Raw genomic sequence first — 23,475 nt, 5'->3', positions numbered from 1 at the left:
AAAAGGGATAAAGAGGGACACTACATACTGCTCAAGGGAACCACACACCAACAAGACATAACAATCATAAATATATATGCCCCAAACAATGGTGCAGCTATATTCATCAAACAAACTCTTCTCAAGTTCAAGAGTCTAATAGACCACCATACAATAATCATGGGAGACTTCAACACACCTCTCTCACCACTGGACAGATCTTCCAAACAAAAGTTGAATAAGGAAACTATAGAACTCAATAACACAATTAATAACCTAGACTTAATTGACATATATAGAATATACCACCCAACATCAAGCAGTTACACTTTTTTCTCAGCAGCACATGGATCCTTCTCAAAAATAGATCATATATTATGTCACAGGGCAACTCTTAGACAATATAAAGGAGTAGAGATAATATCATGCATCTTATCTGATCATAATGGAATGAAACTGAAATTCAACGATAAAAGAAGGAAGGAAAAATCATGCATCACTTGGAGAATGAACAATAGGTTACTGAATGATCAATGGGTTATAGAAGATATCAAGGAGGAAATTAAAAAATTCTTAGAGATAAATGAAAACACAGACACAACATATCGGAATCTATGGGACACATTGAAAGCAGTTCTAAGAGGAAAATTCATTGCTTGGAGTTCATTCCTTAAAAAAAGAAAAAAACAACAAATAAATGATCTCATACTTCATCTCAAAATCCTAGAAAAAGAAGAGCAAAACAACAGCAAAAGAAGTAGAAGGCAAGAAATAATTAAAATCAGAGCTGAAATTAATGAAATCGAAACAAAAGAAACAATTGAAAAAATTGACAAAACTAAAAGTTGGTTCTTTGAAAAAATAAATAAAATCGACAGACCCTTAGCCATGCTAACGAAGAGAAGAAGACAGAGAACTCAAATTACTAGCATACGGGATGAAAAAGGCAATATCACAACAGACACTTCAGAAATACAGAAGATAATCAGAAATTATTTTGAATCCTTATACTCCAATAAATTAGAAGATAGTGAAGGCATCGATAAATTTCTTAAGTCATATGATCTGCCCAGATTGAGTCAGGAGGATATAGACAACCTAAACAGACCAATATCAATTGAGGAAATAGAAGAAACCATCAAAAGACTACCAACTAAGAAAAGCCCAGGACCAGATGGGTATAAAGCAGTTTTACAAAACCTTTAAAGAGGAACTAATACCAATACTTTTCAAGCTACTTCAGGAAATAGAAAAAGAGGGAGAACTTCCAAATTCATTCTATGAGGCCAACATCACCCTGATTCCTAAACCAGAAAAAGACACTTCAAAGAAAGAAAACTACAGACCAATATCTCTAATGAACCTAGATGCAAAAATCCTCAATAAAATTCTGGCGAATCGGATACAAAAACATATCAAAAAAATTGTGCACCATGATCAAGTAGGATTCATCCCTGGGATGCAAGGCTGGTTCAATATACGGAAATCAATAAATGTTATTCACCACATCAATAGACTTAAAAACAAGAACCATATGATCATCTCGATAGATGCGGAAAAAGCATTCGACAAAGTACAGCATCCCTTTATGTTCAAAACTCTAGAAAAACTAGGGATAACAGGAACATACCTCAATATTGTAAAAGCAATCTATGCTAAGCCTCAGGCTAGCATCATTCTGAATGGAGAAAAACTGAAGGCATTCCCTCTAAAATCTGGAACAAGACAGGGATGCCCTCTCTCACCACTTCTGTTCAACATAGTTCTCGAAACACTGGCCAGAGCAATTAGACAGACGAAAGAAATTAAAGGCATAAAAATAGGAAAAGAAGAACTTAAATTATCACTATTTGCAGTTGACATGATTCTATACCTAGCAGACCCAAAAGGGTCTACAAAGAAACTATTAGAGCTAATAAATGAATTCAGCAAAGTGGCAGGCTATAAAATCAACACGCATAAATCAAAGGCATTCCTGTATATCAGCGACAAATCCTCTGAAATGGAGATGAGGACAACCACTCCATTCACAATATCCTCAAAAAAAAAAAATACTTGGTAATCAACCTAACAAAAGAGGTGAAAGACTTATACAATGAAAACTACAGAACCCTAAAGAGAGAAATAGAAGAAGATCTTAGAAGATGGAAAAATATACCCTGTTCATGGATAGGCAGAACTAACATCATCAAAATGGCGATATTACCAAAAGTTCTCTATAGGTTTAATGCAATGCCAATCAAAATCCCAACGGCATTTCTTGTAGAAATAGAGAAAGCAATCATGAAATTCATATGGAAAAATAAAAGACCCAGAATAGCAAAAACAATGCTAAGCAGGAAGTGTGAATCAGGCGGTATAGCGATACCAGACTTCAAACTATACTACAGAGCAATAGTAACAAAAACAGCATGGTACTGGTACCAAAACAGGCGGGTGGACCAATGGTACAGAATAGAGGACACAGAAACCAATCCACAAAACTACAACTATCTTATATTTGATTAAGGGGCTAAAAGCATGCAATGGAGGAAGGATAGCATCTTCAACAAATGGTGCTGGGAAAACTGGAAATCCATATGCAACAAAATGAAACTGAATCCCTTTCTCTCGCCATGCACAAAAGTTAATTCAAAATGGATCAAGGAGCTTGATATCAAATCAGAGACACGGCATCTGATAGAAGAAAAAGTTGGCTACGATCTACATACTGTGGGGTCGGGCTCCAAATTCCTCAATAGGACACCCATAGCACAAAAGTTAATAACTAGAATCAACAAATGGGACTTACTCAAACTAAAAAGTTTTTTCTCAGCAAAAGAAACAATAAGAGAGGTAAATAGGGAGCCTACATCCTAGGAACAAATCTTTACTCCTCACACTTCAGATAGAGCCCTAATATCCAGAGTATACAAAGAACTCAAAAAATTAGACAATAAGATAACAAATAACCCAATCAACAAATGGGCCAAGGACCTGAACAGACACTTCTCAGAGGAGGACATACAATCAATCAACAAGTACATGAAAAAATGCTCACCATCTCTAGCAGTCAGAGAAATGCAAATCAAAACCACCCTAAGATACCATCTCACTCCAGTAAGATTGGCAGCCATTATGAAGTCAAACAACAACAAGTCCTGGCGAGGATGTGGGGAAAAGGGTACACTTGTACATTGCTGGTGGGACTGCAAATTGGTGCAGCCAATTTGGAAAGCAGTATGGAGATTTCTTGGAAAGCTGGGAATGGAGCCACCATTTGACCCAGCTATTCCCCTTCTCGGTCTATTCCCTACAGACCTAAAAAGAGCATGCTACAGGGACACTGCTACATCGATGTTCATAGCAGCACAATTCACAATAGCAAGACTGTGGAACCAAACTAGATGCCCTTCAATAGACGAATGGATAAAAAAAAATGTGGCTTTTATACACAATGGAGTATTACTCTGCATTAAAAAATGACAAAATCATAGAATTTACAGGGAAATTGATGGCATTAGAGCAGATTATGCTAAGTGAAGCTAGCCAATCCCTAAAAAACAAATGCCAAATGTCTTCTTTGATATAAGGAGAGTAACTAAGAACAGAGTAGGGACGAAGAGCATGAGAAGAAGATTAACATTAAACTGGGATGAGAGGTGGGAGGGAAAGGGAGAGAGAAGGGAAATTGCATGGAAATGGAAGGAGACCCTCAGAGTTATACAAAGTTTCATACAAGAGGAAGTGAGGGGAAAGGGGAAAATAATACAAGGGGGAGAAATGAATGACAGTAGAGGGGGTAGAGAGAGAAGAGGGGAGGGGAGGGGAGGGGAGGGGGGATAGTAGAGGATAGGAAAGGCAGCAGAATACAACAGACACTAGTATGGCAATATGTAAATCAATGGATGTGTAACTGATGTGATTCTGCAATTTGTATACGGGGTAAAAATGGGAGTTCATAACCCACTTGAATCAAAGTGTGAAATATGATATATCAAGAACTATGTAACGTTTTGAACAACCAACAATAAAAAAAAAAAAAGATGGCTGTCCAGATACTAAGCAAGGACCTTACAATTTTTCTAAATCTTCCTTTCCTATTGTGAAAATTTCAAATGTAAACAAGAAGACAGTGGCATATTAGAATAGCTAATTAATTAAATCTGATGTCATTTACTTCTGTAAATCATTCTTCTAAAACATTGCATTCCTTATGAAAATAACGTAATCACAGAAACTATCCTCTCCCAACAATTTAAACACAAATTGCTTTATAATTTTTATACTTTTTAAATTTTTCTTCCTTCACATTTAGATGGTTTTAAATTTAGTAAAACATTTTTTTCTCAAAATTTTAGTTACTTTGTCCATAATTTAAAATATATTTAAATTTAGGGCCTGGGGAAATAGCTCAGTTGGTAGAATGCTTACCTTGCATGCACAAGGCCCTGGGTTCAATCACAAGAAAAGGAAAGAAAAATATATTTAAGTTTAATATTTACCCAGTATTTAAGGTCATCTCTAAAACACTTAGTATTATGAGTATATGCCACATAGAAATACAAAGTAAACTTCACTTAGCTATTAAAAAAATAAGCATAATAATGTATCTTGAATTCTAAGTACTTCCAAGCAGTTTACACTCTTGATAGTCTAATTTACATAAAAGGACAGTGTTTTATTTTCTTTACTCTTTAGGTAAAAAAAACATTGCATATGGTTGATTGATCATGGGGCTACAACTAGATTGCAAGCTTTCCTATCCAGTGTCTATATCACAGTGAGTCTGGTCACTAGAATATTGTTATGGTTTAGATGTGGTGTCCCCACAAAACTCACACATGAGACAATGCAAGAAAGTTTGGAGGAGAAATTATTGGTTTATATCCTTACCCTAATCAGTGCGTTAATCCCTGATGGGATTAACAAATGGTAAGTGGAGTGTGACTTGAGGAAGTGGTTCATTGGGCTTATAGCTGTGGGATATACATTTTGTATCTGGAAGGTGGAGTCTCTCTCTCTACTTTCTGAATTTCATGTGAGCTGTTTCCTTCTGCCACACTCTTTTGCCATGATGTCCTGCCTCACCTTGAGCCCTGGCAATGAAACTGACTATGGACTGAGACCTCTGAATCTGTAAGCCTCCAAATAAACTTTTCCTTCTCTATAATTGTTTTGGTCAGATCTTTTAGTCACAGTTGTGGAAAAGCTGACTAAAACAAATATCAAACACCCAACTTAAAGAACATTTACCTGGTCTAAGAAATACTTAATGATGCTTCTCTTCCATTCCCTGCTCTCCAAACTCATTAATGACTGGCATTTAGATTTTATAAAATATTGTCTTCAGATTCATGCCTGAAAATATTTTATATAACTATATAAATAGCTGGGCATGGTGGCACATGCTATCATGCCTGTAATCCCCAACTGCTGGGGAGGCTGAGTCAGGAGCATCAGCCTTAGCAATTTAGTGAGATCTCATCTCAAAAAAAAAAAAAAAAAAAGAGCTGAGATGTAACTTAGTGTTAAAGCACTCCTTGGTTCCATTCCTAGTACTGAAAAAAAGTACATGTAGGTTTGATGATTCTTTTCCATCACCTCTATTTATGACAAATCTTAAGGAATATACCTTATTAGACTGGATTGGGTTCCCCAGAAGTGGTCCTGTGGGCAGGGATATAAGCCCAATATTTTATTGGAAAGTGATCTCAGGAGACAGACCCTATTGGGAAAGGGGAAGTGAGACAGGTGAGGAAAAGAAGCTAACACGGGGTGTGATAGAGAACAGGGCTCTGTTGTGGACTTCAAGGATGTATTTTGCTTTGGGAAGATAGTGCAAGACATGCCTCACCTGGTCCCAGTCAGGGAGTGTTCAGGAAGGTGGGGCAGTTATTCTCCAACTCTCTGTTGGTTGACTGAGGGCTACTCTTGGGGGTCTAAGTGTCCAGACTTCTGTCACTTCCTTAGTTAGAGCAGGACCAAGAGGAAGCCAATACTGATATGTTATGTTATGATTTGTCTTGGAAAATTCTGTCATTATTGCTTTGAATATTTTTTCTCTTCCTTTTTTTTTCTTCTGGTATTCCCATTCTGCACATCTGTACCTTTTGTAATTGTCCCACAATTCTTGAATATTCTATTTTATTCTCTCTCTCTCTTCTCCTTGTTGATTTCAGTTTTGGAAGTTTCTGTTAGCACATCTTCAAGCTCTCTGATTCTTTCCTTAGTTTTGTCCAGTCTACTAATAAGCCCATCAAAATTACTCTGCATTATCAATATTATCAGTATTGATTTCTATGATTTATTTTTTATTCATTTTTAGAATTTCCATTTCTCTGCTTACATTACCCATCTGCTCTTGCATGTTGTTTACTTGTACTTTTGTCATTAGATTCTTCTCATCATCATAGTTATTTTAAATTCTGGGTCTGATAATTCCAGCATCTGAGTCTGGTTCCCAGGCTTAGGTGGTTGGAGGAGAAGTATGCAGAGTCCTGTGATTAGATCTCAGCCTTTGGGGGAGCCATTGCTCCTGGGTCATGACATTTAAAAGTGCCTCTCAATGTCCATTACCTGCCTAAGTATGACAGGAGGGAGAGAGGCTGGAGGTATTTTTTCTCCACCCAGTTATGTTCTGGTTAAATGGTTTCTCTTGAGTGTGATTAGCTTCAGGAAGAACAGAATGTTCTGGGCATACTTCAAAATGGCTACTTTCCCACTCCTCCCAACTGGAAGCATGAGAGAATTTCTCTTGTATTTTCATTGTGAGAATTTTGTAGAAGTAAAACTCAGCTGGGCGCACATGCCTGTAATCCCAGCAGCTCTGGAGGCTGAGGCAGGAGGATTGTGAATTCAAAGCCAGTCTTGGCCAAAGTGAGATGCCAAGCAACTCAGTGAGACCTTGTCTCTAAATAAAATACAAAATAAGGCTGCGGATGTGGCTCAGTGGTTGAGTGCCCCTAAGTTCAATCCCTGGTACTCCCCCAAACAAAACAACAACAACAACAAAACATTTTATGTATGAATGGATCTCAGTTTATTTATCCATTCACCTGCTGAAGGAAGCATTGGTTGCTTCCAGTTTGGAAGATTATAAATAAAGCAGCTATAAACAATTACTTGTAGGTTTTGGGGTAGACTTAAATGTTCATGTCAGTTGGGTAAATACTTAAGAGCATGATTGCTGGAGCATATGTTAAGACTGCATTTCTGTTTTAGTTAGCTTTTTCGCTGCTGTGACCCAAATACCTCATAAGAACAATTAGTGGAGGAAAAGGGGATCATGGTTTCAGAAGTCTCAGTCCATACACAGCTGGCTTCATTCCTCAGGACTTGAGGTGAGGCAGAAAATCATGGCAGAACAGTGTGATAAAGCAGCTCAAGACATCACACCAGGAAGCAGAGAGGGAATCCACTCGCCTGATACAAAATATATACTCCAAAGGCACACCCTCAATGACCCACCTCCTCCCCCCACGCCCTACCTACCTTCAGTTTCCACTCAATTAATCCCTATCACTGATTGGGTTAAGGCTCTCAAAACCCAATCATTTCACCTCTAAGCTATTTTGCATTGTCTCATACATGAGCCTTTGGGGAACACCTAATATCTAAACCATAACAGTGTAGCTTTGTAAGAAACTACAAAACTGATTTCCAAAGTGTCTGTATCATGTTACATTTCCATCAGCAGTGCATGAGAATTTCTGTTGTTCCTCAATCTTGCCAGAAATTGGTATTGTTAGGTTTATGCCCATTCTAAGTATGTAGTGGTACCACATTGTTTCTGTGGTTGGTTTGTTTGATTTGGTGGTGGTACTGGGTTTGAACTCAGAGTCCTGTGCCTGCTAGGCATGTGCCATACCACCGAGCTGGATACCTGGCCCTCATTGTTGTTTTAATTTTCAATTCCTTAATGACAAATAATGTTGAACATTGTTTCATATGCTTGTCCCCCTTTTCTAAATTCATTTTAAATATGATCACTGTTAAAGAAAATAGGATAATGTTTGTGATGTTTATAACATATGTAGGCAAAAACCTACGACAAAATTAACATTTGAAAAGAAGGGTAGGAAGAAACTGGTTTATATTTCAATTAAGTTCTTATATTAAATATGAAGTGATATAATATCAACTGAAGATAGAATGATGAACTGAAAATATACATTGGGGGCTGGGGATGTGGCTCAAGTGCGCTCGCCTGACATGCGTGCAGCCCTGGTTTGACCCTCAGCACCATATACAAACAAAGATGTTGTGTCTGCTGAAAACTAAGAAATAATAAATATTAAAAATTCTCTCTCTCTCTTAGAAAAAAAAATTAAAAGATATAAGATGGGTGCTATGGTTTAGATATGAGGTGTCCCCAGAAGCTCAAGGGTGAGATAATTCACGAAAAAAAAAAAGAAAGAAAATATACATTGGTAAAATAAATAAAAGAATAAACAAGAGGTCTCCCTAAAAGTCAATAGTAGAAATAAAGTGTAATCATAAAAGAAAAATAAATTCTCAATCCAAAAGAAGATAGGCAAGTAAGAAAAAGGAACAAGAAACACATGAAACAAATAGAAAACAACTTGTAGGGTTCAATCCTCAGTACTAGGGGAAAAAAAAGACGAAATTATCAGACTAGATGAAAAATGAAGCCTCAACTACAAGAGACACATTTTAAATATAAATACACATATAGTTGGAAAGTAAAAGGATGGAAAATGATATTCCATCCAAACCTAACTATAAAATATTAAATATTTGTTCAAGAAGTGTGATTGTGTGTAGAAGCAAATGTTTGCCTGTGTGTTCTTAAGTGCTTACTTTGCAAAAAAAGAAACACCAGAAGGAGAAATAAAAACTAATATAATCAAACTGTTATCCAGAGGGAGTGAGGGGAGGGGTGGGGTTGTGGGGATGGGAAAGACAATAGAATGAGACAGACATTATTATTGTTACATGGGTATGGTTACACTACTGAAGTGATTCTGCACCATGTACAGCCAGAGGAATGAGAAGTTGTGCTCCATTTGTGTACAATGTGTCAAAATGCATTTTACTGGTGGGACTGTGGCTCAGAGGTAAAACACTTGCTTAGCACATGCAGGGCACTGGGTTCGATCCTCAGCATCACATAAAAATAAAATAAAGTTATTGTGTCTGGATACAACTAAGTAAGCCAAAATATTTTTAAAAATGCATTCTACTGTCATATATAACTAATTAGAACAAACAAACAACAAAAGACTAGGAATGGAACCACCATATGACCTAACTATACCGCTCCTTGGTATTAAAGGCATCATACTAAAGTGATACATGCATACCAATGTTTATAGCAGCACAATTCACAATAGCCATACTATGAAACCAGCCTAGGTATACATTAATGGATAAATGGGTTAGGAAATGTGGTATATATACACAATCAAGTTTTATTCAGTCATTAAAATGAAATTATGTCATTTTCAGGAAAATGGATGGAACTTGAGATAATTATGTAAAACAAAATAAGCCAAACTCTGAAGGTTGAGGGTGTGTTTTCTCTCATATGTGGAAGCTGGAGGGGGAAAAGGAAAAGAAGGGTGGAGTCAGGATCTCATGAAAATCAAAGGAAAAAGTCTAGAGGGTGGGAAGAGGGGAGGAATGGAGGGGAGTGCTGGGGAATGATACTGGCCAAATTTTATTGTTATATTGTGTTCATGTATGAATATGTAACAACAAATTCCATCATTATGTACAACTATAATGCACCAATAAAAAATGTGGAAAGAAAAAAAAACTATTATCCATGCAAGAGGACAAGGGAAAAGCACCAGGCTGGAATAACCATTACTGTGAATACACTGTGTTTTATTTTTCAATTTTGCAATGTGAATGTTTTGTGTGTTCAAAATAAAACTACATAAAACTCCATGACTTTCCACAGCAGTATGCAGACATTTAATACACAGTTTAAACATAACAGACAGGAATGAGCCTAAACATATATTGGTAGAGCCATAACAAGAAAGGAAAAAATATTACAAGTGACCTTACATTATGGTATTTTCTTCAGAGTATGTTCTTAGTACAAAGAAATCTTTTTCTTTTCTCCTTCCTTCCTTCCTTTCTTTTTTCTTTTGGTACTTGGAATTGAGCCTTCAGGTGCTCTATCACTGAGCTACATCCCCAACTCTTTTTATTTTTTTATTTTGAGACAAGGTCTCCCTAAGTTGCTGAGACTGGCTCTGAACTTGCAATTCTCCTGCCTTAGTTTCTGCAGTCTCTGTGATTATAAGTTTGCACCACCACACCTAGCAAGAAATTTTAAATTTTATTAAATCTTACTGTAAATAGTAATATTGGCATTATTACTTAGAACTATTTTACATACATTATATAATAGAGCAAATAGATAATTGTCTTTTTTTTTTTTGGTGTTGGGGATCAAACCCAGGGCCTTGTACATGCAAGGCAAGCACTCTACCTACTGAGCTACGTCCCCAGCCGGATAATTGTCTTAATATTATTATGAACTAATATTTTCAGTTGTAAGAGAAAAGTGATATAAGCATAAAATCGGTAAGTTTTTTAAGAAGTAAATAATTGTGAAATTAAATTTGAATTGGAAATATCTGTGTTTTCAGAAAATACCTCATAGCAATGTCCATTGAAATGACACCCCAGTAGTAATGATCACTGCTAGTCTCTCGTTTGTGGTCTATAAACACCATTCCCACTAAAAGGAAACTTTTTACAGGAATACTGATTGCTAGTGTGTGGTAGGAGTGAGCCTGAGACAATTTGTTTTCTTTTGTTACAGAAAGCAAGAGAGCAAGACACATGAGCCATAATGAAGACATGCAGAACCAAAACAAAACCAAAAAATCCAATGAACTGTACACTTTAAAATGGTTAAGATGGGGCTGGGATTGTGGCTCAGGGGTAGAGTGCTAGTCTAGCACATGTGAGGCCCTGGGTTGGATCCTCAGCACATAAAAATAAATAAATAAAATAAAGGTATTGTTTCCAAACACTTCCAAAAAGTAAAAAAAAAAAAAAAAGTTTAAAAATAATAAAATAAAATGGGTAATATGGTGAAGTTATGTTATGTGTGTGTTAAAGTTGGGTGGTGTCCCCCTCAAATTCATGTGTTGAAACCCTAACCCCTCTTGGAATGTGACTATTCAGAGATAGGGACTTCATCATTAGGGTGAGCCATAATCTAATATGACTAGTGTCCTTATGAAAAGAAGAAAGGTGACCATGGAGAGACAGGGAGAGAACCAGACATGTCTGTGCAGAGAGGCATGTCACAACACAGGCTCATGCACAACAAGATTGTGTCTATAAACCAAAGAGAGAGGCCTTAGCAGAAACAGACCTTCTAGGCCCAGAGACACATGACTCTAATGCGAGCAACTCAGGATGTTGAGATAAGAGGATTGCAAGCTTCAGAACAGCTTGGGCAACTTAGTGGGACCCTGTGAAGAAGAAGAAGGAGGAGGAGGAGGAGGAGGGGGAGGAGGGGGAGAAGGAGAAGGAGAAAAGGAGAAGAAACCAAATCTATTGATGTTGACACCTTGATCACCTTGATCTTAGACCCCAGCCTCCAGAAACATGAGAAAATGAATTTCTGTTGTGTAAGCCACCCAATCTGTGGTATTTTATTATGGCAGCCCCAACAAACGAATACAGTGCGTTTTTGCCATAATATCAAAAACAAATACACACACACAAAAAAAACCAAACAAACAAAAACCCTAAATTGATTCTTTAAAAAAGAGAGAGCCCATCATCACAAGCAAACAATACTACATATTGGCCACAGAGTGTCTGGGAGCTTGTGGAAAGTGATAGAAAGTGTGAGGCATATCCCAGGTGACCAGCATATCCAAGTGCGTCCTAATCTCAGCTGAGCCCTCAACACTGGTGGGCGGCCCTTTTGTCTATCCTTCTTTGGGGCTCTCTCCCAGACCAAGCCTTCACCTGACCAAGTCCACTGAACTATGTGGACTGCTAGGGCTTTTTCTCAGCAGATAACTTAGTGGAGAAAACAGGGACCAACCAACTTGCATTCTTCTTCCCCTCTGAGCCTTCTACAAACCCTCACTTCCATACCCTCTCCTATCCTTTCTTCTTTCCCTCTACTTTCTCTCTCTTTTCCTCCCACAAATTTGTATGTGTGTGTGTGGGAGGGGAGTGCTGGGAGTCAAACCCAGGGCCTTGTACTTGTAGCAAAGCTCTCAACCACTGAGCCATACCCCAGGCTCCTCTAGCAGTGCCTCACCATGGACAGCCCCATTCTTTGTGGCTTCCTAACCTCCTTAGGATGCTTCCTCCATCAATCCCTCCCCTATTCTTTCTCTCTTTTTTATCATAACTTCACCCTCCCTCTACTGGCTCCTTTCAGAAGTATATAAATAAGTTCAATCTCCCTCATGCCTAATTCACTCTATCTTGACCCTAAGCTTTCTCTAGCTACCTCAAACTCTCCTTTATTTTCTTTTTATTCACCATTCTTAATGGAATCCTCTACTCTTACTCTCTTCTTCATTTCCTATTCACTCAGCTGTCCCATGAGTTCAGGCTTCTGCTCCCATTATTGCACAGAAATCATCTGGCGATGGCCTTTCAAGATCTTTCACAAGTGCTGGGTGCAGTGGCACACGCATGTAAATCCTAGTGGCTTGGGAGGCTGAGACAGGAGGATTGCAAGTACAAAGCCAGCCAGAGCTATGGCAAGATGCTAAGCAACTCAGTGAGACCCTGTCTCTAAATAAAATATAAAATAGGGCTCAGTGGTCAAGTGCCCTTGAGTTCAATTCTTGGTACAAAAAAAAGAAAAAGAAAGAAAGTTCTTTCACAAGCTGTTGGTTGGCTCCCTCCTCCACTGCTGGGCCTCGTCCACCTGTATTCATGGACAACTGGCATCTGAGGCTCAACCCACACACATTCTTCTTTTCTCAAATGAATTTTTCTTCCTGAGTTCTTTATTTTTGTTAATAGAGCTACTGTCACCCAGTTATATGCTTCGGTATCATCTTTGGGTTTGGGATTTTGTTGTTGTTGTTTGTTCAGCAATTTTAAATAGTTGTTTTCATTAGGCAATACATCCAAATAGTTCAAGATTCAAAACATTCAAATTGTAAACACTGAAGAAACTGGGGCATAGTGGTGCATGCCTGTAATCCTAGGAGACCAAGGCAGGGGAATCATGAGTTCAAGGGCAGATCAGCTATATTAGTGAGACTCTAAGCAATTTAGCAAGACTCAAAGTGAAAAATAAAAAGGTCTGGGGATGTGGCTCCGTGGTAAAGTACCCCTGGGTTCAATCCTTAGTACAAAAACAACAACAAAAAACTACCACCCCTAAAAAGGCTCTCTCCTACTAATGTCCTCCAGTCATCCATTTCCCCTCTCAAAAGACCAATAATGTCATCTATTTCATGTATATTACTCTAGGGATATATATATATATATATATATATATATATATATATATATATAGAGAGAGAGAGAGAGAGAGAGAGAGAGAGAGAGAGAGAGTTGTGCAGCCCTTAATGACAGAGACAGCTTCTCAGAAATGCATCATTAGGTAATTTCATGGTTGTGTGAGCATCACAGAGTGTACTTAAAACAAATAAGATAGTTACAACATCACTAGGCAATATAATCTTAGGGGGCTACTGCTGTGTATGTGGTTTGTCATTGCCTAAAACATTATGCAGCACATGGCGCTCTCTCTCTCTCTCTCTCTCTCTCTCTCTCTATATATATATATATATATATATATATATATATATAATATAAGTTACATATTTCCATTTGCCTTTTTTTTTTTTTTTGGTACTGGGGATCGAACTCAGCAGCACTCAACCGCTGAGCCACATTCCCTATTTTGTATTTTATTTAGAGACAGGGTCTCACTGAGTTGCTTGGCAGCCTCCCTAAATTGCTGAGGCTGGCTTTGAACTTGTGATCCTCTTGCCTCAACCTCCCAAATTGCTAGGATTACAGGTTTGCGCCACCGCACTAGGTCCTCATTTTGCCTTTCAAAGATGCAAGTGATAGTTGGGTATGGTGGCCAAGGCCTGTAATCCCTGCTGGGAGGCTGACGCAGGAGGATCACAAGTTGAAGGCCAGCTTTAGGACTTAGACCCTGTCTCAAAATTTTAAAAAATTTTTAAAAAGGAGTGGGGTTGTAGTTCCAGGATAGAGCACCCCTGGGTTTAGTCCCCAGTGCTACAGAAAAAAAAAGAAAAGAAAAAAAAGGCAAGTGATAACATACTGCATATACATTTCTTTCACTTGTGTTTTTCACACACAATCTTGGATCACAATTTTTTCAATGATTGCAAAATCTGGCTCTGTATTCTCTCCTTTCTTCTTACTGTACCTTTTTCCTTCATCACCTGTATACTTAAGTCACATTCAATCTGATGATGCTAGAACAGACATGGTGAGTTCTTCACCTGAGTTTTGTGTACAGTGTTTCTTTACCTCGAGGTATGCGACCATGCCATGAAATCCAAATCCTCCTGTTCCTTTCTTGGTTCAACTCAAATTACTAACTTTTCTGTGAAGTCCTCCTGATCCCCACTGTTGGCTGAGCAAGCTTATAGGGAGCCTAGCAAGACACCTAACCTGCAAACTTGAAGGAGGCGCTCACCCTCAGATTCTTGCATCGTGAAGTTCTTGCACTCGGAGTCTCCAAGCATGGGCATCTCCCTAAATTCTGCACCCTCTGTTCCTTGCTTGCATTTCCCTAGTCCAGCCTTGCTGTCACAAACCAGGCTTCCTCTAAATCTTGAGAGCTTGACTGGTACATCTCTGATAGGTAGGTTCTGTTTCTGCCTCCTTCTTGGCTATTGAAGTATGATGTTGATCTTCTCACTACAGCTCAGAGTTCTCTGAGGGTGGCAGCACCCCTGGCCCTCTCTGACCCATAGCCCTGCAGATGCAGATGGGATTCATTAGAATTCTTCAGGTTGAAAGGAACTGTCCATCCAAAATCCTGCTCAAAGTTCTTTTCAGCAAAAACAAGGCAATTTATGAGGAGCTACCTAGGAGATTTTGAAACCTACAGGCAGGGCTGGGGTTCTGTGGGAATCCTGAGAAGTGGATTTTTCTCTCTCCCACTTCCCCCACCCCTAGGCTTCTCTGTGCATCTGCCTTCTTCCTCTCTCACTACTGATGGACTCTCTCTGTTTCCTAGTGTGATGAAAAATGGCCTCTGCCTGTCTGCTTATAGCTCCCAAAGCCACCTAAGTTGTAGCTCAAATTGTGTGTGTGTGTGTGTGTGTGTTGTGTGTTGAGGGGACACTTCCAATTTTAGTTTCAAAATCACCATGAAAGGATCCAATTGGCCCAGCTTGAGCCAGGAACCTGCTTCTGGACCAATCATCTGTGGCCAGAAGGCACTGAAGGTATAGGGCAAACATGGGGACCTCAATGATGTTCACACCCTTATCATCATAGCTCCATCAAGGAGCTCAGCTTCTAGTCTCTGTGTCTCTCAGCCAAACATTCTAAATTCCTGAGACAGAGAACACACTGAACACAGCTCCAGTCAGATGACCACCATTAATGGGGACTGTGGGGAGGGAAGCTCTACAGTACAGGCATGAGCGGAGGGGGCCACCTCTGTGAGTAGGGGCAGCTTGCAGAGAAGGGGGGCTTTGTTGAGCTGGTGAGTCACACCTAAAAGTGACTGTTACGAACATATTTGTTGAACAAATAAATGGAATGATGAAATGACCTCATTTTAAAAAGAGTAACAGGGGCCGGTAGTTCAATGGTAGAGTGCTTGCAGAATATGTGCAAGGTCTGGGTTTGATCCCCAGCACACACACCCACACACACCCACACACCCACACACACACAAACAAAATATCCCCCCAAACTGTCCAAAGCTATCAGCTAGGAATTATGGTGTTATTTGAAAACTCTTTCATTCCATTATTCTCAATATGCAATCCATCTCTACGCCCTAATGAAACTTTCTTCCCAACATTACTCCAATCCTTCTCTCCCCTTTATTCTATTACTCCACACAGTTTGCACTCGGGCCTGGTTATTCTGCTGCCTTCCCTACTATTCCATGCTGCTGACATTGCCAGAGTAATCTTCCCCAAACACAAGGCTTTTGTTACCAGCTATCACTCAATTTGTCTGAAACCAAACACATCCTTTATTTAGATTGATTTTTCCCTTGAGCAGGTTGTGGAGATACACACCTATGATCCCATTTACCACAGAGGTTGAGGCAGGAAGTTCAAGGTCAACCTGGGCAATGTAGCAAGACCCTGTCTCGATATAAAAAGTAAAGAGTGGCTGGGGTTGTGGCTCAGCGGTAGAGCACTCACCTAGCATGTGCGAGACGCTGGGTTCGATCCTCAGCACCACATAAAAGTAAATAAATAAAATAAAAAGATATTGTATCCAACTACAACTAAAAAATATTAAAAAAAGAAAATAGAGCCGAGGATGTATCTAAGTGGTAAAACAAACCTGAGTACCAAATAAATATAAAGCACTCCCATATTTCTCCATCATTTAGTCCTTAAAACCTCAGAATTGCTGGGCATGGTGGCTCAAATCTGTAATCCCAGCAATTTGGGAGACTGAGGCAGGAGATGACAAGTTTGAGGCCAGCCTCTGAAATTTAGTGAGACTCCAAGCAACTTACTGTAGCTCAGTGGTGAAGCACCCCTGGATTCAATCTCCAATACCAAAAAAAAAACCTTCCAGAATTACCTCTGAACTTTTGCCCTCTTAGTCCCTCAACTTTCTTGTTAGTTAACAAGCACTGTTGACTTTTCCTTTGTTTACCTCCTTGGTTGGTCCTTTCCATTTGCATCTCTGGACTAACTCTGGTCTGTCAGGGAGTTCAGCATCTTTTTTTTTTTTGGTGGTGGTGCTGGGGATTGAACCCAAGGCATCGCATATGCTAGGCAAGTGCTCAACCATTGAGATATATCCCTATGCCCTCAAAGTATCTTTCAAGAACTGATATGAAGATGGTATGGAGATAATATTTGGCTGGGTGTCTGGGAATGCCCCATTCCTGCCCACTCAGGATATGGGGAAGAATAACAAGGAACCCCATACATCATCCCTGGGGAACCTTTTCTTTTAAAGGTGCTACCCCAGGAAAATGGAACTTACTCTACATTCTCCAATTTCAGCAAAATTTTCTTCATGTGTGCCTGTGTAGTGGGGTAGAGGAGTAGCGTTTCTTGTTTACCATCCTGTGTCTATCCTGTCTCCACATTAGGGGGTGTAAGGAGGCAGAGAAGCTGGGAGCCCACTAGATAACCAGAAGCTCAACTCATATTTGTATTCCCTGGTGAGTCTACATTATCATGATCTTAGTCTTTGCTCAAAATTGTCAAAAACTATCTGTTGGACTGAGTTAAGCACCATTTTTCATGGAGGTCATGAGGACCCATGTGCAAATTTTTTGTCATTAGTGTGGCTTTAGGACTATGGCAGATGGAGAACAGGTCTGTCAAATTAATTGTCCAGTGACAAGATCAGTTGAATTTAATTAAGAGGTGAAGAAACCTGGGTGCAGTTTACCAGAATGTCATCAACCTCATAACCTTGTCAGTAAGTCCAGAAAGAACTAAGTAAGTAACCATAAGAATCTAATTGTAGGACAGGGTCTTGGAGAACCCTGTAGACACATCATCTATAATATAGGAGACCTGATGTTTTCACAGCAACGGCAGACTCTCTCTGATGCAATTCAGCCAAAAATCTCTGGCTGAAAGGCAGCCTCAGCCTGATAAGCTAAGAATTCCCATTTTCCTGCAGAGGTTAACCTGGTCAGTTTGGGGGCAGTAACCTCAATTTTCTTGAGAGGATAAACATCATTTAATCCTAAGGAGGTTCAAAATTAAATATAAGAATGGTGAATAAATCAAGTCCACAGTATGCATACTCTTCTTGTGTTAATGTTGGTCATATTCTGTGCAGTTTGGTATTTTCAATGTTTGTACCATTTAGAGAATTTATCATATTAGAGAATCTGACCAAGAGCCTTGTGGAGTTTGATGTTTTCTATTTCTTTTATGAAACATTGGTCATGACCAACTAAATTACTTTTGTGCTTCACGAGTGGGTACTGTTCTGCAATCTGAAAGCCCCTGGTGATGGTTAAAAGTGTAATGTTGAGGTCAGGCTGATGGCTTTCAGAATGGCTCCACCTCTTACAATCTGGGGTTGGGCAAGTAACCTCTACATGTTCTTGTTTCTCTCCCTGAAAATGAAGTGAGGAGGGTGATAATATGTCTATTAGTGCAAGTACTGGGTGTGATGAGGAAAGGGCCAAAAGAGGGAATGCTTCCTGAGAGAAATGGAATTAATGTTGAGACCTGAAAGAGTAGTAGGAATTATTCAGATGAAGGTTCTAGTAGGTAAGAAAAAAGTGCAGAAGGCTGTGGGTAGAAGGAGCAGTCCTTGCAAAAGTTGTGAAGTGGCAGAATTCTTAGACTCATATGACCTGAGAGCATCCCAGTTTGATGAGAGAGATCTGTGGCAGATGAGGTCACTAAGGGCCCCAAAGGCACCTCAAAAGAATTCTAGAGGTTAACTTAAGTGTAATGGGATCTCATAAATCATTTTAAACAGGGAAATAACATGATTTTCTTTTTTAATCTTTTATGATTTTTTGTTTCGTTTGTACTGCTGGGGATCAATCCAGTCTCACCCAGGGTCTTGTGCATACCAGGCAAGGACTCTACTTCTAAGCTATACCCGAGCCTTTGATTTACTATTTTGAAAGACTGCCAGCTGCCAGCAAAAGACCATTCAAGCTATAGTGTGGAGAATGGATAGGAGAGGGCAATTCCAGAAACAGGGGGACCAAGAAGAGTCTATCCACCAGAGAAGCCAGCATCCTGAACCATGGTAAGAAGTGGCAGAGAGAAAATTTAAAAGCTCAAATTGTCTGGGAGGACCTGAGCAAGAGAGGAAGGGATAATGGATCATTCCCAGGTTTCTGATTTGAGCATCTGGGTAGTTGATGGTGACACTCACTGTCTTAGAAAACCCAAGATAAAAGCACATTCAACTTTTAAAATTTTCTGTGCTGGGGTGAACCCAGGGTCTTGTACTTGCTAGAAGAGTATTCTACCACTGAGCTATACCCCAGCCCAAGATATTTCATTTTGGGATGTTAGATTTTGAGGAATTGAAATCTTCTTGAAAATGTATGCTTCTTAATTTTGTTAAGCTGTTTTCTGATACCTGTAGGATGTTAAGTCCCTAATACTATGGCTCTTGCACTATGATATGCATAAAAATCACCAGGCGTGGATGGCTTAGGGATGTTAAAAATGCAGGTTCTTGACGCAGTGGAGCTTGCCTGTAATCCCAGTTACTCAGGAGGCGGAGGCAGGAGGATGACAAGTTCTAGGCCAGCCAGAGCAATTTAGCGAGACCTTGTTTTAAAATAAAAAATAAAAAGGACTGGGGATGTAGCTCAGTGGTAGAGCTACATTCGATTTCCAACGTGGGGGCGGGGGAAGGAGAAAAATGCTGGTTGGTATGCTAACGAGCCAAGATTCTAACGATACCAATTGGGGATCTACGTTTAAACCACGAGTCTGAGTGATTCTTATGGAGGTGGTCTCCTGCTTACTTTTAAAACAAACAACAAAACTACTCCTCATGTCTCCAAAATCAGGTTGTGCTCCCACTGTCCATTCATTTGTCTGGCACTTGCTTGGGGGATCCCAATTGCTTCGTATAAAACTACATGAGAGCAAGAGCAATGACGTTATTTATTTATTTATTTTTAGTATTTTGCGTTGATAATAGGTGTATCTTAAGCGCACCCAGAACAACATTCGGCACATAAAGGGTTCCCTAGAAATGTTTGCTGAACGAATGAGTGAATAAATTTTATTATCTTGCTTTGTATAAAAACTTTTGCTTTTAAATATCTGGGTAGGGCTTGAAAAGTCACTGCGAAGAGAGGGTGAGGGTGCAAATGGCCCGACAAAGCGGAGAAAAGTGCGAGAGTGAATGCCTTTCCGATCGTCCTGACACACTCCGGAGGTCCTAATTCCTCGGGCTGGGGGCGAGAGATGACACTCTTTTCAGATCAGCAACCATTTTATGCTTCATGCACCCCTTCTCTGCGGCGACCACGTTTTGTTCATCCAGTCGCTTTCATGGTTCCGGCCCCAGACAAACGTATGCAGTGACAGGAGACTTCAAGGAGTAGGCGGGGAGGACGCCAGAAACCTAACCGAAAGCCCCCTCCCCAACCAGGCGCGGAGGAGCAGCGCCGACCTCCCCATCATGGCGGCCGCGGGCGGGGAAGCCGAGCCGTGCGTCGCGTGCGTGCCTCCTCCCTCCCCTCCCCCTCCTCGGCGGCGGCCGCGGCGGCAGAGGCGGCAGCGCTCGCCATTGCCGCTGGTGGCAGGAGGCTGCGAGGAGCCGGCGCGGTCGCAGTCTCCACGGCGCAGGCCCACGGTAGCGCAGCCGCTCTGAGGTGAGTGCCCTACCGCGCAATCTCCAGCTATTTCAGCCCCGGCGCAGCCGCAACACGCCGCCCGCCCGCCGGCCGGCCGGCCCGCCCCGCAGCCGGCACCCTGCCGCCCCCGGCTCCGGGCCTGGGCCCCCGCTGGATTCTGCCCGCCTGGGGCTGGGGGCCCCGGCCCGGCCCAGTCAAACCGCCACCCCGAGGATGCGCAGGCCGCACTAGGCCCCAGGCGTCCTGGCGGGCTCGGGAGGGAGGCGCTGCCCTCCAGATAGCTCCAGGGTTCCGGCCTGCCCTGCCACCCGAGGCTCTCGGGGCCGCGGCCTCCTCCCCGTGGTGGAACCCAGAGCCCGGCCTTCCCGCGGGCTCGGGAGCGGGCGGCCCGGGAGAGCGCGCCGGGCCCGGGAGCGGGAGGTGGGCGGGCTGCGCGGGACCGGAGCCGCGGCTCGGCATTCGCCCCCTGGGCCCTTCCCTGGTCTCGTTCGCTGGCGGCACGGCCCGGCGGGACCGGGCGGGGCGCGGGAGCTGCTGTCTCCTGCGGGAGAAGAGGCTGGCTGAGCTGACGACCTCCGAAGCTTCCCTCCCGCCGGGGTGGCGTGGGCTTATTACCCAGGTGGACTGGGGGACGCTGGAATATGGCGCGTTGCCCACCTTCTTGCAAGTTGTTAGGAGGCGGCCCAGGCGGCAGTTCGAGGAGGAGGGCGCAAAGTCCTTTTGTACGCAGAAATAAGGAGCGACATTGTGTTTTTTTCCCCAGCGGAGATGTGACCGTGGCGGGGTCTCGGTTCTTCCTGTGCCTGGGGTGGTGGTCTCTTGGGTAAGGGAGCGGGGAGTGGCGCGCCCCTCCTAAGGAACCGAATTTTTGCCACTGGAAAGACGGGGCTCGGAGATGGTCTTGTGCGTGGTATTATTACCGTATTCCCAGCCTTTTGGGGGAATTCGAGGGTTTGCCGTTGCGTGTTATGCACTTCACTGTACCGTGATGTCCACCACTTCTCTCACCTGTTGTGTTGTTGCTTCTGGTCCCAAAGTTTCTACTGTGCATCTAACTGTGCCCACCAAAACTTGAAGTTATTTTAAAATCTTGATGTATTTAGGGCTTCAAATGATATCTGCCAACCAGTTGGAGGAGCTGTTGCCTGTTCACCTTCCCTTCTTCCAATCATTAAGTTAGAATACTGTATATTAATTGTTTGCTCTAGAGCTGGTGTCAGTTGTGCTGAATTCTTTTTGTGGTCATAGCAAAATTCACATATTAAAAAAGCGTTTAAAGGATATCATTGCATTGGGAGAAAGGTAGTGTGAGTGAGCCTGTCAACCTGGACGGTGTTCAATAGTATGGGTACAGCTTTTGTAACAGGGCATCTTCTGTGCTCACAGTGGTCCTTTTCCCGTTCTATCTCAGCCTTGTCTCTTAAAAAATTACTATTATTATTATTATTAGGCCTTGAACAATAGGTTATTGGATTCTTCTTCACTCAGGGAAAGCTTTGGAGATGTGTGTGTGTTTTGGTTTCTTAATTCAGTAGTATCCTGACTCCCTAGAATTGTTTGAAAGTTCCTGACAAGTTATCCTATAAATTAGTGAAAATTTGACTAGTTTTATCTGTGTATCTGAATGTAATTTCCTTGTGAGTGCAAAAGGCAACATACAATTACCATATGTAATGTAGTTTATTTAACTCTTGGCTCCTAAATTGTGTGCAGAATTTTTTGTGTCTGGGGACTCCTCCTGCCCCATTTTTCTTTGGTGCTGGGGATCATGCTCAGAGCCTTGGGGCATGCTAATGTTATACCACAGAGCTGCACTCCCCAGCCCTTTTTTTCTTCTGATAGTACACTTTCTTTCAACAGGGTCTTTGACGAAAACAAACAAAACAAAAATCTGATTAGAATAACTGTTTATTTAATCCTTTGGCTCACCTTATTTGCAATATCATAGTCTCAACACTCAGCATAAAGAAGGGAAAATGACCTTTTGCTTAATAGTGAGTAGTCCATATTCTCATTTAGAGGGAAAAAGAAAAAAAAATCTCACGCAAATAATTTATTGCTGTGTTTTAAGGAAATGTAGCTTCTGGAGTTAGTTACAGTCACCTAAGGGACTATAGGAGTTATGAATGTCCTTGTCCAGATACAGAGGGAATAAAAGCAGAAAGGATTTCAGTTTTTCCTCCCAATTCATGTGTAGTCCAGTGGAATCCAAAACTGGAGTTTTTTTGTTTTTTTGTTTTATTAAAGCATAGTTATGCAACCATTGCTGTTTTAGGTAGGGTGTTGAAGGCCCACTTCCTACAATTAAAATACGAGTTTACATTGCCTGTACACCAGATTTAACCAGACCTCTGGGTTGTTTTCAAGAAGCATTTTAAGTGAAGTACCCAAAAATGGGTGACTGAGAAATTAAGCTTTTTGTCTAGGATTAATTTTTTACAACTTTTCTTATATGTAGTAAGGCATTCAGTAAATGTTTGTTGGGGAACAATAATGATGAATGACAATTATTGAAATTAAGCTTTTTTCATAAGTATTTGAAAAGGCATGATGAATTTTTGGTTTGGTGGGAGGGCTATGAACCTTAGCCTTCAGAAGCACACACTTCAGGAAGTTAATGTGTATGTCAACTTCTGTCAGATGTCTTTAGACAAGCCCTGTGCTTGATGCTGAAGCAGGCTTATTCATCTACTCCAGGTTGAAGGGTGAGGGGAAATTGTGGGTTGTTGAGTTTCACAAATACCTACTCTAACCTCAAGAGTTTATATGCATCCTTTCTGGGTCTGTAATCAAGGCCAGTCCAGGAAATGGGATATTTGAGAATTGAGATGTGTATGTGTGACTATATATGATGCTTATTAACATATAGAAATAGTATTTGGAAAATCCATTTTACAAAATATCATTCTTTGGTTTCGTAAAAAACATTTCAGAAACTGTTCAATGCTAAGGACGTTTTCTTTCAGCTCTTTCATGTTTTCCTTGAGAGCTAAGGCTAGTGTTTTCAGCCTAAGCTTACCCATGAATGTTGAGTAAAATAGCCATGA

General features: G+C 40.9%; 1 protein-coding gene across 15 annotated transcripts in view; it reads left to right on the top strand.

The window, feature by feature from the left end:
• Positions 1–20,325: 20,325 nt before the first annotated feature.
• Nrf1 (nuclear respiratory factor 1) overlaps positions 20,326–23,475 on the top strand; it is a 139,771-nt gene continuing 136,621 nt past the window's right edge. For 12 of the 15 annotated variants that reach the window (XM_058582841.1, XM_046455060.2, XM_058582849.1 and 9 more), the window contains exon 1: positions 20,335–20,446. The gene's annotated coding sequence lies outside the window, so the exon portion shown is untranslated. Of the gene's footprint in view, positions 20,447–23,475 lie in introns of all 15 variants that reach the window. The other 3 variants (XM_058582842.1, XM_058582840.1, XM_058582839.1) reach the window with 3 other exon arrangements.

This window comes from Marmota monax, unplaced genomic scaffold (assembly GCF_021218885.2).
Source record: "Marmota monax isolate L192 unplaced genomic scaffold, Marmota_monax_Labrador192_F-V1.1 WCK01_AAM20220418_F8-fsc00131, whole genome shotgun sequence".
Taxonomy (NCBI): Eukaryota; Metazoa; Chordata; class Mammalia; order Rodentia; family Sciuridae; genus Marmota; species Marmota monax.
This window is presented reverse-complemented; position numbering and strand designations above follow the sequence as displayed.